This window comes from Phyllobates terribilis, unplaced genomic scaffold (genome assembly GCF_046119375.1).
Source record: "Phyllobates terribilis strain yellow unplaced genomic scaffold, ASM4611937v1 Scaffold_1__5_contigs__length_1240528914, whole genome shotgun sequence".
NCBI classification, from domain to species: Eukaryota; Metazoa; Chordata; class Amphibia; order Anura; family Dendrobatidae; genus Phyllobates; species Phyllobates terribilis.
In genome coordinates this window covers 354,069,417-354,087,041 of record NW_027362761.1, presented here as the reverse complement: position 1 = coordinate 354,087,041, position 17,625 = coordinate 354,069,417, and the positions used below count along the sequence as shown (strand labels likewise).

The following is a 17,625-nucleotide window of genomic DNA, read 5'->3' as shown; positions in this document are numbered from 1 at the left end:
GGGGGGGATCCTGATATGCACCCTTCACCCTACAGTGCTCCGGTACGTGCCTGAATTTCCATCAGTAAAAGGTATTGAAGTGACTATCGTGTCTGTCCCTGTTCTTGCTCTGACCCGGCTGGGTCTCGCCTGTCCTGCATCCCCCTTCATACGCAGCCCTGAGGCCTAGTTCCACCTGTGGGGAGCTATACCATCCAGCTGCCTTATCATCGGCCTCAGTGGACTGCGCAGCGCTGGTGATACTCACCAGAAGCCACAGGTGGCGTCACGAACTTTTATAAAATAAACAAACGCATCAATCCTTTTTAAAGAGCCGACCACCGTGAAATCCCCAAGGCAAAGGCCCGGGTACCGAGTAATCCCCATCCCCCTGGGCGAGTCACATGCATACCAGGATGAGGGGTGCCATGCATACCTGGATGAGGGGTGCCTTGCATACCAGGATGAGGGGTACCACGCATACCAGGATGAGGGGTGCCACGCATACCAGGATGAGGGGTGCCACGCATACCAGGATGAGGGGTGTCATGCATACCAGGATGGAGATCAGGGGTGCCATTCATACCAGGATGTGGATGAGGAGTGCCATGCATACCAGGATGTGGATGAGGAGTGTCATGCATACCAGGATGGGGATGAGGGGTGCCATGCATACCAGGATGGGGATGAGGGGTGCCATGCATACCAGGATGGGGGCCACATATAATAGGAAGGGGGGGGATATATACCAGGATGGGGGATATTAACAGAATTGGGGGACATTACCCCTACAACAGTGTCAGCAGCAGACCCACTCCCCCTTAACAGTGCATCATGACTACATTTGTTGCTTACATTTTTTTTTATATTTTCCTCCTCTAAAACCGAGGTACGTCTTATGGTCCGGTGCGTCTTATAGTCCGAAAAATAAGGTTATACTTTGGGGGTGCATTTCTGAAAAGGGGACATGACGACTGCACCGTATTGAAGGGAGGATGGATAGGGTCATGTATAGCGAGATTTTGGCCAACAACCTCCTTCCCTCAGTAAGAGCGTTGAAGATGAGTCGTGGCTGGGACTTCCAGCATGACAATGACCCAAAGCACGCAACTAAATAGTGTCTCCGTAAGAAGCATTTCAAGGTCCTGGAGCCAGCCTCCAGACCTGAACCCAATAGAAAATCTGTGAGGGAGCTGAAAGATCTGGAGAAGATCTGTATGGAGGAGTGGGTCAAAATCCCTGCTGCAGTGTGTGCAAACTTGGTCAAGAGCTACAGGAAACGTCTGACCTCTGTAATTGCAAACAAAGGCTTCTGTACCAAATATTAAGTTCTGTTTTTCTATTTCATCAAATACTTATTTCATTAAATAAAATGCAAATTATGTAAAAATCATACAATGTGTTATTCTGGATTTTTTTCAAGATTCTGTCTCTTACAGTTGAAGTGTACCTATGATAAAAATTACAGACCTCTCCATTCATTGTAGGTGGGAAAACTTGCAAAATTGGCAGTGTATCAAATACTTATTTTCTCCACTGTATGTGGGGCCCTTTATACGGTATGGGGGACTATGGGGAGCCCATTATACTGTATGAAGGACTATGTGGGGCCCATTATACTCTATGGAGGTCTGTGTGGGGATCACAGTTAGGGCATCATACTGTGTTGGAGTCACCATACTTTGTTAGGGAGGTACAGTAGGGTCATCATACCGTGTGTGTGGAGGAATTCACTGTGGGGGTATCATACGGTGTTTGGGGGGCACTTTTGTTGGCATCAAACTTGTATTATCTGTATTATTTATTAATTCAAGGTTTTTTATCCTTTATCCATATTTAAATTAGTCCATTGGGCCATATGCTGCTCTTACATAACATATTATTCCAGTATGTCCCATTTGTGATTATTTATTTGTTATTCTAAGATCTATTAATTAAAATGTACTTTTGTTTTCATGGGACAACCCCTTTAAGTTTGCTTCCATATGAAAAGGTTCATCTTTATATTTGATAAAGAAAAACGTCCTCAATTGTAGACATTTTTTTAATAGATTTCAAGGTTGGCCCGTGACTTTGTCCAAGTTTTTAATTTTGGCCCTCTGTGTATTTGAGTTTGACATCCCTGATCTAGAGTAACTACCAAGTGGGGTGCACCATAAAAGTTATTTTTGCACCTCTACATGATTTGAGTTGCTTTAAGGGTATGTTCACACGTGTCGGATATACTGCAGATTTTCTACTTATATTTATGATCAGAAAATCCTGAATGTGTTACAATAGCAGCAAAATGGATAGGATTTTGTCAAATGTCATCCACGTGCTGTGGGAAAAAAATCTGTGTAGAAACTGATAAATCAGATTTACAGATAGATGTTATGTTGCATCAGTCCATTAGCTTTAGTGGAGCTACTGAGAGTGAATTTAAATGAGATAAGACCCCAAATCCTAAAGTCAATACAAAGAATTACAAAAGTCTGCAGCTTTAGCACCAACCTGTGAAGGAATATCAAAGTCTGGTGATGACTACTAAGGCTATGTGCCCACGATGCAGAAATGCTCTGGATTTTTTCCTGAGAGTTTCTGCATTTCCCTGGCAGAAAAAAGCATGTGGATTGTACATGCGGATTGTACATGCCTTTTTCCTGCCAGGGACATGCGGATGTGAAGCGTTCTTCACATGCATTTCCGCATGCGGGTTGACAAGTGCTTTCCAAGCGATTTTAGCATCACTTGGAAAGTGCTTGACAACTTGGTCACACTATATAAATCCATGCAAATGGCATGGATTTATATACTGTGACCGAAAGAATGGTAAAAAATAAATCTATACTTACCTTCTGATGGCCCCCGGAGTCTTTATTCGCTCCGTCCTGGCTTGCCAGCAGGTCGCGGTACACTGAAGGACCTGCCGTCACATGACTAAATGACGTCAGCGCAGGTCCTTCAGTCCACCGCGAGCTGCTGGCAAGCGAAGACAAGCGCACCGCGGGCCATCAAAAGGTAAATACACTGCTCAAAAAAATAAAGGGAACACTTAAACAACAGAATATAACTCCAAGTAAGTCAAACTCCTGTGAAATGAAACTGTCCACTTAGGAAGCAACACTGATTGACAATCAATTTCACATGCTGTTGTGCAAATGGAATAGACAATAGATGGAAATTATTGGCAATTATCAAGACACCCTCAAAAAAAGGAGTGGTTCTGCAGGTGGGGACCACAGACCACATCTCAGGACCAATGCTTTCTGGCAGATGTTTTGGTCACTTTTGAATGTTGGTTGTGCTTTCACACTCGTGGTAGTATGAGACGGACTCTACAACCCACAGAAGTTTCTCAGGTAGTGCAGCTCATCCAGGATGGCACATCAATGCGAGCTGTGGCAAGAAGGTTTGCTGTGTCTGTCAGCGTAGTGTCCAGAGGCTGGAGGCACTACCAGGAGACAGGCCAGTACACCAGGAGAGGGGGCCGTAGGAGGGAAACAACCCAGCAGCAGGACCGCTACCTCCACCTTTGTGCAAGGAGGAACACTGCCAGAGCCCTGCAAAATGACCTCCAGCAGGCCACAAATGTGCATGTGTCTGCACAAACGGTTAGAAACTGACTCCATGAGGGTGGTATATGGGCCCGATGTCCACAGATGGGGGTTGTCCTCACAGCCAAACACCGTGCAGGAATCTTTGCATTTGCCACAGAACACCAGAATTGGCAAAGTCGGAACTGGCGCCCTGTGCTCTTCACAGATGAAAGCAGGTTAACATTGAGCACATGTGACAGACGTGAAAGAGCCTGGAGACGCCGTGGAGAACAATCTGCTGCCTGCAACATCCTTCAGCATGACCGGTCTGGCAGTGGGTCTGTAATGGTGTGGGATGGCATTTTTTTGGATTGCTGTACAGCCCTCCATGTGCTCGCCAAAGGCAGCCTGACTTCCATTAGGTACCGAGATGAGAGCCTCAGACCCCTTGTGAGACCATATACTGGTGCGGTTGGCCCTGGGTTCCTCTTAATGCAGGACAATGCCAGACCTCATGTGGCTGGAGTGTGTCAGCAGTTCCTGCAAGATGAAGGCATTGAAGCTATGGACTGGCCCGTCTGTTCCCCAGACCTGAATCCGATTGAGCACATCTGGGACATCATGTCTCGCTCCATCCACCAACGTCACGTTGCACCACAGACTGTCCAGGAGTTGGCGGATGCTTTATTCCAGGTCTGGGAGGAGATCCAACATGAGACCATCCGCAACCTCATCAGGAGCATGCCCAGGCGTTGTAGGGAGGTCATACAGGCACGTGGAGGCCACACACAATACTGAGCCTCATTTTGACTTGTTTTAAGGACATTACATCAAAGTTGGATCAGCCTGTAGTGTGTTTTTCCACTTTAATTTTGGGGGTGACTCCAAATCCAGGCCTCTATTGGTTAATAAATTTGATTTCCATTGATTATTTTTGTGTGATTTTGTTGTCAGCACATCCAACTTTGTACAGAACAAAGTATTCAATGAGAATATTTCATTCATTCAGATCTAGGATGTGTTATTTGAGTGTTCCCTTTATTTTTTTGAGCAGTGTATAATATTTATTTTTTTATTTCATTCTTTTTTTTTACAGGTTCTCTGGTACCCGGGTCCGGAGGAGAGTCTCCTCTCCCCTAGACCCGGGTACCATCCGCACATTGAAACGTTTAGATTCCGCATGTACAGATGCAGTGATGCGGAATCCATGCGTTCCAATTCAAGTCAATGGCGGTGAAAACGCAGCACTTCCGCAAAATAATTGGTAGTGCTGCGTGTTTTTCCGCAATGATAACCCGCAGCGGAAATTTCCGCAGCATGTGCACAGCACATGCGGATTATCATTGGGGAACATGGCAGGCCTTCTACCATGCATTTTTTAAGCTTTTCTGCAGCGTTTTTGCCACTGCAGAAATGCTTAAAAAATGCATCGTGGGCACACAGCCTAACACTTACCACCATTTTACCATCCAGGGAATATAATTCCAGGTAAATCACGGTCTACTACTAGGCGCAGCCACAATCACAAGATAGATCCAATTCAACTTCCCTGCCATTATATTATGCATTGAGTATAAACCTAACACTACAAAATCTGATGTGACAATAGAACAAGTGTAAATTGGAATGAATCCTCCCTAATAACTTTAGTGGAGAAAAATCCGTTATTTTGTACAAAAATACGTAGCCACAAACAACGTTATGTGGCCTCAAAATACAAGAAAGACGGTGAGATGGGAAAAGGGAGCATAACTATGATATACAGTGGCTTGCAAAAGTATTCACCCTCCTGACATTTTTTGTGTTTTGCTACCTCATAACCTGGAATTTCACTGTGTTTTTTGAGGGTTTGCATCAGTTCATGTAAGGAACATGCCTACAACTGTGAACATTGGGTTTTCTTTTTATTGTGAAGCAAACAACAAATAGTACAAATAAATGAACACTTCAGTGTGCATAACTATTCACTCCCTAAAGTCAGTATTTTGTAGATTCTCCTTTTGCGACGATTACAGCTGCAAGTTGCTTTGGATAAGTCTCTATGAGCTTTCCGCATCTTGCCATTGGGATTTTTGCCCATTCCTCAAGGCAAAACTGCTCCAGCTTCTTCAAGTTAGATGGTTTCCTCTGGTGAAAAGCAATCTTCAAGTCTGACCACAGATTCTCTATTGGATTAAGGTATGGGCTTTGACTAGGCCACTCCAAAACATTTACACGTTTCCCTTAAACCACTCGAGTGTTGCTTTACCAGTATGCTTTGGGTCATTGTCTCCTTGGAAGGTGAACCTCCATCCCAGTCTCAAATAACTGACAGACTAAAACCAGTTTTGCTCAAGAATATTCCTGTATTTCTCACCATCAATCTTCCCCTCGGCTCGGACCATTTTCCCTGTCCCTGCTGATGAAAAACATCCCCACAGCAAGATGCTGCCACCACCATGTTTCACTGAGTGATGATAAGCTGTGTTGTCTGGCACCAGATATAGTACTTACCTTGGTGGCCAAAAAGTTACATTTAGGTCTCATCTGACAACAGCACCTTTCTCCATACATTTGGGGAGTCTTCCACATGTCTTTTAGAAAACTGAAAACAAGCCTTGGGAACTCTGCAGCTCCTTCAGGGTCACCTTTGGTCTATGTGCTGCCTCTCTGATTAATGCCCTCCTTGCCCGAGCTGAGAGTTTATGTGGGCGGCCCTCTCTTCACAGGTTTGTTGTGGTACCATGTTCTTTCCATTTGATGATAATGGATTTGACGGTGCACCAGGGGATCATCAGAGACTGGGATATATATATATATATATATATTTTATAACCCAACCAAGACTTGTACTTCTCAAAAACTTTGTTCCTGACTTGTTTGGAGATATCCTTGGTCTTCATGGCGTTGTTTGGTTAGTGGTGCCTCTTGCTTCATGGTGTTGCAGCCTCTGTGGCCTTTCAGAAAAGGTGAGTATATACTGACAGATCATCTGACACAGAATGCACACAGCTTGATTTCTTTTCACTAAGCATGTCACTTATGAAGGTAATTGCTTTCATCAGAAATTTTTAGGGGCTTCATAGCAAAAGGGGTGAATATACATGCGCATGCCAATGTTTAGTTATTTGATCCCATAAATTAAATTTAGGCCTATATTTTTCTCACTTCACCAACTTAGACTATTTAGTGCTGATGCATCACACAAAAATCGGATTACAAAAATATTTAAAACACAGGTTGTAATGTAACAAGATTGGTAAAAAAGCCAAGGGGGTGAATATATTCGCAAGCCACTGTAGATCCTAAATTAAAGGTATAAGACCTCAGGATGTAGGGGAAGGGGGCATGCAAAAGACTAAGAGGATGCAGCATGTGAAGATGATATATAAGTGGAAAAAGAAATTGCACCTAAAACCATAAGATGTATGAAAATTGTGTGGGAAGTCAATGCGCCAACACAGCATTGACACAAGCCCCTAATATTAGATAAAAAAAAAAAATTCACATATCAAAAATTGTGAATGTAAGAAAAAAATAATATAAATTATAGTGCCGTGTAAGAACCCAATCTTATATGGAGATCTCAATCTGCCAGCAATAATACTATAGGAGGGGTAATCTGAAATGTGTCTAAAAAGCCAGTATGCTACCGCGCAATATAGACACTGAATATAAACATAACACAACAAAATCGGTAGAAGTTGTATGATTCCTCTGTAACAACCCCCCATTCCATGGTGGGGAAAAAAAAACCTTTAATTTGTAAGAAAAATTTAGCCCCATTTACATGTAGGAGACATGTAAAGATTTAAGACGATGCAGCATGTGACAACAATATAAGTAAAAAAAAAAATTGTACCTAAAACCATAGAATATAGAAAAACCGCATGAGAAGCCGATGCGTCATTAGCACAAGGCCCTAATGTTGGGTAAAAAATAGTGAATCTGAGTAAGTAAAAATGATCATATTGTATATTATATTGCAGTGTAACAGTGTAATAACCCCATCTCAAGCGGAGATCTCGATCTACCAGAAATAATGCAATATAAAAATAGAGCCGGCCCAGCAGATACGTGGAATAAGGAAAATATCAATGTCACATAATCTGTAGATGGGTCACATGATCTCGTATTTACAAATAGGATAAACACTGAAAAATGATAAAATAAAGGCAAAAATAAAATAGAAAGATAGTGAAGAATGCCTACCCATTCATTTTGTTTATATATGTGTCCCAGCAATGAAGTGTGAATAATGTTCTAAGAAAACACTTCATATCAAAATCCAAAATGAGACCTTTGGGAGCCAAAGTTCACAGTCAGAAAATCCCAAAATTGTATCCAAATTGCTACCAATATCACTATTCCTCCAAGGGACCCAACAACTTCTATACCCCCCCCCCCAAAAAAAAAAACCCCGAGGGGTTGCCATTATGTGCGGTTTTGTGTCGATAGGCTGTGTGTATTGTGGCCGATTCTAACATGATGTCAGTGATAATTTGCATCCAGTGTGCCCTATATATGACAGTCCACCAGGACAAATACAGTAGATAATATTAATTAAATGAAATCTCCAATGATAATTCCCCTATGTCTATTTACTGACATTAAAGACTTTCTATTGAGGGAATTTATGCTATCACCAACCGATTCACCATGACACAAATAAAGTTCAAATGGACTCAATTTGTTCTTTTTTACAGCACTGTCAGTTTTTCCAGAAAGGCACAAAAATGTAGCAAATGAACACTTCCATAAAAAAGCAGAGTCCATTTGAACTTATGGATTCAGAGAGAAACTCTGAAGGCACTACATAAAGTCTGAACACTACCATAAAAATACTGTTTACTATATAGGGCAGGGGTGGGGAACCTCAGATGACCTTTTCTCCAGCCCCCGGGCAGATTACCGAAGACCACAGTGCTCGGGCCAGCAGCTGTGTTTTGATGGCTGCCGCCCCTTTAATTTTTTCTTACTCTGCGAGTACGCACACGTAGTGTCCAATGCTGTGGTGTGTGCAATCAAAGATTACGTCCTCACATTGCCAAGTGTCAGGACGATCCTGGTTGGCTGAGTTAGCAAGCAATGCGCTCCTGTCCCACTGTAGAAAACAGCAGCATCTCCTGCGATGTCTATGCGGCAGCCCCAAATCTCCAGCAATGTACAGTTATGCCTGAAAGTGTTGGCAACCTTGCAAATGTTTCAGAAAATGAAGTATTTCCCCCAGAAGATTATGGCAATTACCGTATATTCCGGCGTATAAGACAACTTTTGAAGACTGAAAAATCTTCTGTCTAGTCTGGGGTCGTCTTATACGCCGGTAATGCTTTTGAACTTTCAGAAATTGACATGCGGGGATACTCTGGGGGTGTTAATAAGCTGCCGTGGCCGTATCCCTGCCATGTCGGAGTTAATATAAGGTGGAGGGAGTTAAAATACGGCGGCGGTAGGTCCAGACAGTCAGCGCTTCTGTGCTGAAACTGACACATCGCTGCGTATTCCCAGCTCCGGACACAGCGCAGGGCTTCTGTGCCGACAGCTTTCACTTGTCACAGAAGCGCTGCGCTGTGTCCGGAGCTGGGAAGTTCGCATCGCTTCTGTGACAATATATGAAAAGCCGGCAATTCAGCAGCGGCATAAGCCGGCACCCGACAATTTAGAATAGAAAGAATAGAGCTTCACACATAGATTAGATAGATAGAAACATGTCAGTCACATATATATGAAGTACAGTGACAGTATTGCTTACTGTACTTGTCATTTAGTGTAAAGGATTTATTAAAACAAATAATAGTGTTTTCATGCACCGTCTCTTTAAAAAAGCCGGCCGGCAATTCAGCAGCGGTACCCGACAATTTATAACAGACAGAATAGAGCTTCACACATAGATTAGATAGATAGAAACATGTCAGTCACATATATATGAAGTACAGTGATAGTGTTGGTTACTGTACTTGTCATCTAGTGTTAAAATAAAGGATTTATTTAAAAAAAAATTGGCGTGGGGTTCCCCTTAATTTTAGGCTCTAGCGGAGGTTAAGCAGACAGCTGGGGCAGATGTTTGAAGCCTGGGAAGGGGGTAATACCCACGGAGCTTCCCAGGCTACTAATATCAGCCCCCAGCTGAATACCTAGCCTTTACTAGCTATTAAAACGGGGGACGCCCCAAAAAAAATGATGTGGGGTCCCCCCTAATTTAATAGCTAGCAAAGGCTAGGCAGACAGCTGGGGGCTGATATTAATAGCCCAGGAAGGGAGCCATGAATATTGGCCCCCTCCCAGGCTAGAAACACCAGCCGTCAGCCGCCCCAGAAATGGCGCATCCATAGGATGCGCCAATTCTGGCACTTAGCCTCGCTCTTCCACGCTGCCCTGGTGCGGTGGCAGGGGGTAATAGGGTTGGGGTTGATGTCAGCTTATAATGCCAGCTGACATCAAGCCCAGGTTAGTAATGGAGAGGCGTCTATAAGACACCCCCATTACTAACCCCATAGTAAAAGTTAAAAAAAACACAAACACCCAGAATAAAGTCCTTTAATTGAAATAAAGACACAATCCTTTATTGTTCTAAATTAAACCATACTTACCATCACGCCCATTCCAGCTGAAGCCAACGATCTCCTGCAATAAAAGAAAAATAATAAACCAACATCATCCTTACCTTTCCATGGTTCCCACGACAGCTTCAGCTCTGCTACATCGAGATGACAGGCTGGACCGCAGCAGAACGCCGCCATCCAGTCTGTCATCCCGCAGACACTGAGAAGCGCAGGCATGCTTGCGCTCTGCAGTGTCTGGCTGTGACGGCATCCAGATGAGCCGACAATGAACTCAGCTCACCTCCTGGACGTCCGTCACTGACAGCGTGGGAAACTTCTACTGCGCATGCGGGGAGCAGGAGAATTTTCCCACGCTGTCAGTGACGTGCATGAGGTGAGCCGAGTTCATTGGACATGATCTCGGCTCATCTGGATGCCGTCACAGTCAGACACTGAGGAGCACAAGCATGCCTACGCTTCTCAGTGTCTGCCGCATGGCAAGCTGAACGGCAGCGTTCTGCTGCGGTGCAGCCTGTCATGTGAATGTAGCAGAGCTGGACCGGTCCTGGGAACCATGGAAAGGTAAGGATGAGGTTGCTTTATTATTTTACTTTTATTGCAGGAGATCGTTGGCTTCAGCTGGAATGGGCGTGACGGTAAGTATGGTTTAATTTAGAACATTAAAAAATTGTGTCTTTATTTCAATTAAAGGACTTTATTCTGGGTGTTGTGTTTTTTTTAATTACTTTACTAGAAATTCATGGTGGTCATGTCTAATATTGGCGTGACCCCATGAATTTCGGGCTTAGGGCCAGCTGATAATGCCAAGCTGGCCCTAACCCCTTTATTACCCAGTGAGCCACCGCACCAGGGCCCTGGATGAGTTGGGTACAGCGCCAGAAGATGGCGCTTCTATGAACGCGCCATTTTCCGGGGTGGCTGCGGACTGCAATTTGCAGCGGGGGGGGGCCCAGAAAGCTTGGGTCTCCCTGCGCTGCAGATTCCAGCCCCCAGCTGCCTAGTTGTACCTGGCTGGACACAAAAATAGGGCGAAGCCCCACGTCTTTTTTTTTAAATTATTTCATGAAATAATTAAAAAAAAAAGGGCTTCCCTATATTGTTGTGTCCGGCCAGGTACAAATAGGCAGCTGGTGGTTGGGGGCAGCCCGTTCCTGCCTGCTGTACCTGGCTGGACACAAAAATATGGCGAAGCCCACGTCAACATTTTTGGGAAAAATTAATTACAAAATTAATAATAATTTAGGGACTGCATCTTTATTAACCCCTCAATTGTCATTTAGTGTTAAAATAAAGGATTTTTAAAAAGAAAATTGGCGTGGGATCCACCATCATTATAGTCTCTAGCGGAGGTTAAGCAGACGGCTGGGGCAGATGTTTGAAGTCTGGGAAGGGGGTAATACCCACGGAGCTTCCCAGGCTACTAATATCAGCCCCCAGCTGAATACCTAGCCTTTACTAGCTATTAGAATGGGGGACCCCCCCCAAAAAATGACGTGGGGTCCCCCCTATTTTAATATGTTTATGAGTGACAGTTTTCCTGCTATATACCTGCATGTCATAAGAATTTAAATTAAAAAAGGACCATGTTAAATTCAAATCTGTTTTTTTTTAATTTTTACCGGTGTTTGGTATGCGTTGGAAAAGGGGTAGTCTTATACGGTAAATATATCCTAAACTCTATATTTTAACAGGAAAGTAGGGGGGTCGTCTTATACACCAGGTCGTCTTATACGCTGGAATATACGGTACACACGTTTTGTTATACACGTTTATTTCCAAAAGGGGCTGGACATAACTGTTCGCACCTTTCCAAAATTGTAGGTAAACAACTTAATTTCAAGCATGTGATGCTCGCTCAAACTCACCTATGGCAAGTAACAAGTGTGGGCAATATGAAAATCATACCTGAAACCATATAAAAAGGGGAGAAGTTGATTCAATCTTTTCATTGTGTGTCTGTGTGTGCCACACTAAGCATGGAGAACAGAAAAAGGAGAAAAGAACAGTCTGAGGACTTGAGAATCAAAATTGTTGAACAATATCAACAATCTCAAGGTTACAAGTCCATCTCCAGAGATCTTGATGTTCCTTTGTCCACAGTGCGCAACATAATCAAGAAGTTTACAACCTATGGAATTGTAGCTAATCTCCCTGGACGTAGACGGCAGAGAAAAATTGATGAAAGGTTGCAATGCAGGCTAGTCCGGATGGTGGATAAGTAGTCCCAATCAAGATCCAAAGAAATTCAATCTGTCATGGAAGCTCAGGGTGCATAAGAGTCAGCGTGAACTATCTGTCGACATTTGAATGAAATGAAACGCTATGGCAGGAGACCCAAGAGGACTCGACTGCTGACGTAAAAAAGCTAGACTGCAGTTTGCCAAAATGTACGTGAGTAAGCCAAAATCCTTCTGGGAAAGCGTCTTGTGGACAGAAGAGGCCAAGATAGAGCTTTTTGGTAAAACACATCATTCTACTGTTTACCGAAAACGGAATGAGGTCTACAAAGAAAAGAACACAGTACCTACAGTCAAATATGGTGGAGGTTCAAAAATGTTTTGGGGTTGTTTTGCTGCCTCTGGGTGCCTTGACTGTGTGCAAGGCATCATGAAATCTGAAGATTACCAAAGGACTTTGGGTAGCAATGTAGTGCCCAGTGTCAGAAAGCTGGGTTTGTGTCCTAGGTCATGGGTCTTCTAGCAGGACAATGAACCCAAATCCTTTAAGAAGCCCCCGAAATGGATGGAAACAAAGCACTGGAAAGTTCTGAAGTGGCCAGCAATGAGTCTAGATATAAATCCCATTGAACACCTGTGGAGAGATCTTAAAATTGCTGTTGGGTGAAGGCACGCTTCAAATATGAGAGACCTGGAGCAGTTTTCAAATGGTCCAAAATTCCAGTTGAGAGGTGCAAGAAGCTTGTTGATGGTTATAAGAAGCGATTAATTGCAGTTATTTATTCCAAAGGGTGTGTAACCAAATATCAAGATGAGGGTGCCAACAATTTTGTCCAGCTCATTTTTGGGGTTGTGTGTGAAATACTTCATTTTCTGGAACAATTTCAAGGGTGCCAACACTTTTGGCTATGACTGTATATGCTCCAGCCCCATGTCTCCTGTGATGTCTATGCCGCAGCCTCTGTCTCCTGTGATGGAGTGAAGGAAATAATTATTTGATCGCTTGCTGTTTTTGTAAGTTTGCCCACTGACAAAGACATGAACAGTCTATAATTTTAAGGGTAGGTTAATTTTAACATTGAGAGAGATAGAATATCCAAAAAAAAAAAAAAAAATCAAGAAAATCACATTGTATAAATTAGATACATTTATTTGCATTTTGCAGTGAGAAATAAGTATTTGATCCCCTACAAACCAATATGAGTTCTGGCTCCTACAGACCAGTTAGACGCTTCTAATCAATGCGTTACCTGCATTAAAGACAGCTGTCTTACATAGTTACCTTTATAAAAGTCTCCTGTCCACAGATTCAATTAATTAGTCAGGCTCTAGCCTCTACAACATGGGCAAGACCAAAGAGCTTTCTAAGGATGTCAGGGACAAGATCATAGACCTGCACAAAGCTGGAATGGGCTACAAAACCATAAGTAAGACGCTGGGTGAGAAGGAGACAACTGTTGGTGCAATAGTAAGAAAATGGAAGAAATACAAAATGACGGTCAATCAACATCGATCTGGGGCACCATGCAAAATCTCACCTCGTGGGGTATCCTTGATCATGAGGGAGATGAGAGATCAACCTAAAACTACACGGGGGGGAACTTGTTAATGATCTCAAAGCAGCTGGGACCACAGTCACCAAGAAAACCATTGGTAACACATTACGCCTTAAAGGTTTAAAATCCTGCAGTGCCCGCAAGGTCCCCCTGCTCAAGAAGGCACACGTGCAGGCCGTCTGAAATCTGCCAATGAAACCTGGATGATTCTGTGAGTTATTGGGAGAAGGTGCTGTGGTCAGATGAGACAAAATTGAGCTCTTTGGCATTAACTCAACTCGCCGTGTTTGGAGGAAGAGAAATGCTGCCTATGATCCAAAGAACACCGTCCCCGCTGTCAAGCATCGAGGTGGAAACATTATGTTTTGGGGGTGTTTCTCTGCTAAGGGCACAGGACTACTTCACCGCATCAATGGGAGAATAGATGGAGCCATGTACCGTAAAATCCTGAGTGACAACCTCCTTCCCTCCGCCAGGACATTAAAAATGGGTCGTGGCTGGGTCTTCCAGCAAGACAATGACCCAAAACATACAGTCAAGGCAACAAAGGAGTGGCTCAAAAAGAAGCACATTAAGGTCATGGAGTAGCCTAGCCGGTCTCCAGACCTTAATCCCATAGAAATCTTATGGAGTGAGTTGAAGCTCCGAGTTGCCAAGCGACAGCCTCAAAATCTGGATGATTTAGAGATGATCTGCAAAGAGGAGTGGACCAAAATTCCTCCTGACATGTGCGCAAACCTCATCATCAACTACAAAAAACATGTGATTGCTGTGCTTGTCAACAAGGGTTTTGCCACCAAGTATTAAGTGTTGTTTTCCAGAGGAATCAAATACTTATTTCTCACTGCAAAATGCAAATAAATTTATCTAATTTATACAATGTGATTTTCTTGATTTTTTTGGATATTCTCAATGTTAAAATTAACCTCCCCTTAAAATTACAGACTGTTCATGTCTTTGTCCGTGGGCAAACTTACAAAAACAGCAAGGGATCAAATACTTATTTCCTTCACTGTATATGCCGCAGCCCCATGTCTTCTGTAATGTTATACACAGCAGTCGCGGTGTCTCATATGTGATGTATATACAACAGTTTCAGGTCTCCTATGTTATGTATACTGCAGATCTCCCACGACTTGAGTCCTATAAATGTAGCATGAGCAGTGATTAATTTCCCACTGTGAAGAGACCTGCAGTGTAACATGCATGTGTGTTTGGGATAATTTACTGCTGTGAGTTCTTCACAAAACTTATCATTGCAAAGAGTCACCTGAGCTCCAGTGCAACGTAAACCTGGAGAAACGGTTACAAGTAGCAACATCATCAATACCACCTAACATCACAGCCAAACCAAACAAAAGAAGTTTCAGCCGACACATTAGGGGCTGATAATTTTGTACGACCCCCAAATTATGCAAATGGCCCTTGGCAGAAAAAAAGTTTTGCACCCCCTCATCTAAGAGAACTGCCATGTAGGGTGCATCATAAGATGTATTTTTGCACCCAAAAGTTTATTGCATCTCTATGTTGCATTTCTATCATTATTCTATGTTCATGTGTCGGATATACTGCAGATTTTCAATTTATATTTGCGGTCAGAAAATCCTCAAAGTGTTACAATAGCAGCAAAATAGATGGGATTTTGACAAATGTCATCCAAATGCTGTGGTAAAAAAAATACTGTGCAGAAATGGACATATGGTGGGGATTTTAAATCTGTAGCATGTCAATTCCCTCTGTGAATGTTCACAGAGGTCTTCAACCTTTGCAATGGATAGGGTTAGATACGTGGTGTAAAACATGTGGATGTTGATGTAAATTCGATGCAGAACCATATGTCATGTGGATACTTGCACACAATTAATTTGATGCAGATTTTCCACAGAGTTGTCGCAGAAAAATATACATGTATTACAATTACACAATGAAAATCCACAGAAAAAATGGACATGATGAGGATTTCAAAATCGTGCGTGTTTTTTCAAGTGTAGCTTCACACCAAATAAGCATTGTGTGAATTTATCCTAAGTGGACAGTTAACTAAATAAAATACAGGTTGTGCACCTACATGTCACTAACAAATCTCACCAAGGTAGTCAGTCAGAACTTCTTGGGAAGGAGATCCTGTAATGCGCAGCACCTCCCATAACCCACCATAGCGGTATACAGTAGCAGCATAAGGGCAGGTTCACATGAGCGTATAAAAAAATTGTTCAGTTTCATCCAGAAAAGTGGGACAATTTTTTTCTCACCTGTCATCCGTGCGCTGCCCATATGCAAGCTGCTTATTACAGCAGCTATTACTCAATTACGGGACCAGTTACAGTTTCTACGGTATAGCGAAAAATCAGGTAATTAAAATCTAACTTTTTATAGATAATTAAAAAAAATTAACACAAAGTGCCAAGTGTTAATGTGTACGACAACAATAATTTTGCTGGTCACCAATAAATATATACAGGCCAATAATCCAATCTATGCTGAGCAGAGACATAGAAGGGGCATGGTAGAGTGAACAACGGGTATTGTTCATAAGTGATCAATGATAAAATATTAGAATGACCACAACACTTTACCCTTTAAATAAATGCCACCCACATATCTAAAAGGTACATTGTCCTACAGTTTCCTAGGTAGCATAGAATATTATAATTGCGCAGTCCCAATATATCACTTTGTAATGATAAGGGTAAGTGAATGTCTGGGCAATTTTATATCGCAAAGATAAATTGTAACTATCTCAGTCACAGTTATTCTATTACATACTGAGAATGTGTGACAGCAGCCAAAATAACCTGGACAACAGGTCACTGTATCAAAAGTGCACGTGCATGACAGCCCAGCAATTTCCCATCCAATTCTGGTGCCATTTTTTTTCTCACTTGACATCTGTGTGCAATCCGCTTTCTTACTCAGAAGCTTTTATTATGCACAACACCGGGTACATCCTACAGCGGGCACGACACTGGGTACATCCCACGGCGGGCACAACACCGGGTACATCCCACGGCGGCCACGACACCGGGTACACCACACGGAGGACATGACACCGGGTACATCCCACGGCGGGCACGACACCGGGTACATCCCACGGCGGGCACGACACCGGGTACATCCCACGGCGGGCACGACACCGGGTACATCCCACGGCGGGCACGACACCGGGTACACCACACGGCGGGCACGACACCGGGTACATCCCACGGTGGGCACGACACCGGGTGCATCACACGGTGGGCACGACACCGGGTACATCACACGGCGGGCACGACACCGGGTACATCACACGGCGGGCATATCACATGGACAAGCACACTTATCGCCCATTGTATGCTGTGGGGGTCACATACAATCCTGTCACCTGGATGCACGAGGTTGCCCCATGCCAGCCCAGTATGGCACTGGAGGCTGCAGTACATACACGAGGGGCACACATACCTAGAGGAGGCGACTACAGGGTCATGTCCGCCGGCCTGCTCCTGTCCAGCTGCCCTCACTCCTATCTCCCAGAGCTACCGACCACAATAAAGCAATGCATGACGGGAGGCCTCCGGAGATGCGGCAAACACTGGTCTGCGGGTATCCCGCCGCTCAGGCCGTCTTGGTGACAAGCGACAATAGGCCGGCCGGTGAGTATTTCCGGTTGGAGCGGGTTCTCTGCAGCCTACCGTGGAACACAACGGCACAGGGCTCAGGTGCACTGCGGTCACCATAGAAACGAGGTCACACAGGAAGAGGCCAGGCGCTGCAGTAACCCCTGCAGCCGCTAGGGGCTCACTAGCGTTATCTGCAGCCGTCAGCACAACATAGAACCGAGCAGTGTGTCACGTGATGTGCTCCCAAGCGCCAGAAA

The 17,625-nt window shown here is 43.8% G+C and overlaps 1 protein-coding gene across 2 annotated transcripts in view; it reads right to left on the bottom strand.

Annotated features, from left to right (window-relative positions):
- Positions 1-17,560, bottom strand: part of CCDC92 (coiled-coil domain containing 92) — a 52,986-nt gene extending 35,426 nt beyond the window's left edge. Inside the window, exon 1 of one of the 2 annotated variants that reach the window (XM_073676171.1) lies at positions 17,441-17,560. The gene's annotated coding sequence lies outside the window, so the exon portion shown is untranslated. Of the gene's footprint in view, positions 1-17,210 lie in introns of both variants that reach the window. The other variant, XM_073676169.1, reaches the window with a different exon arrangement.
- Positions 17,561-17,625: the final 65 nt, after the last annotated feature.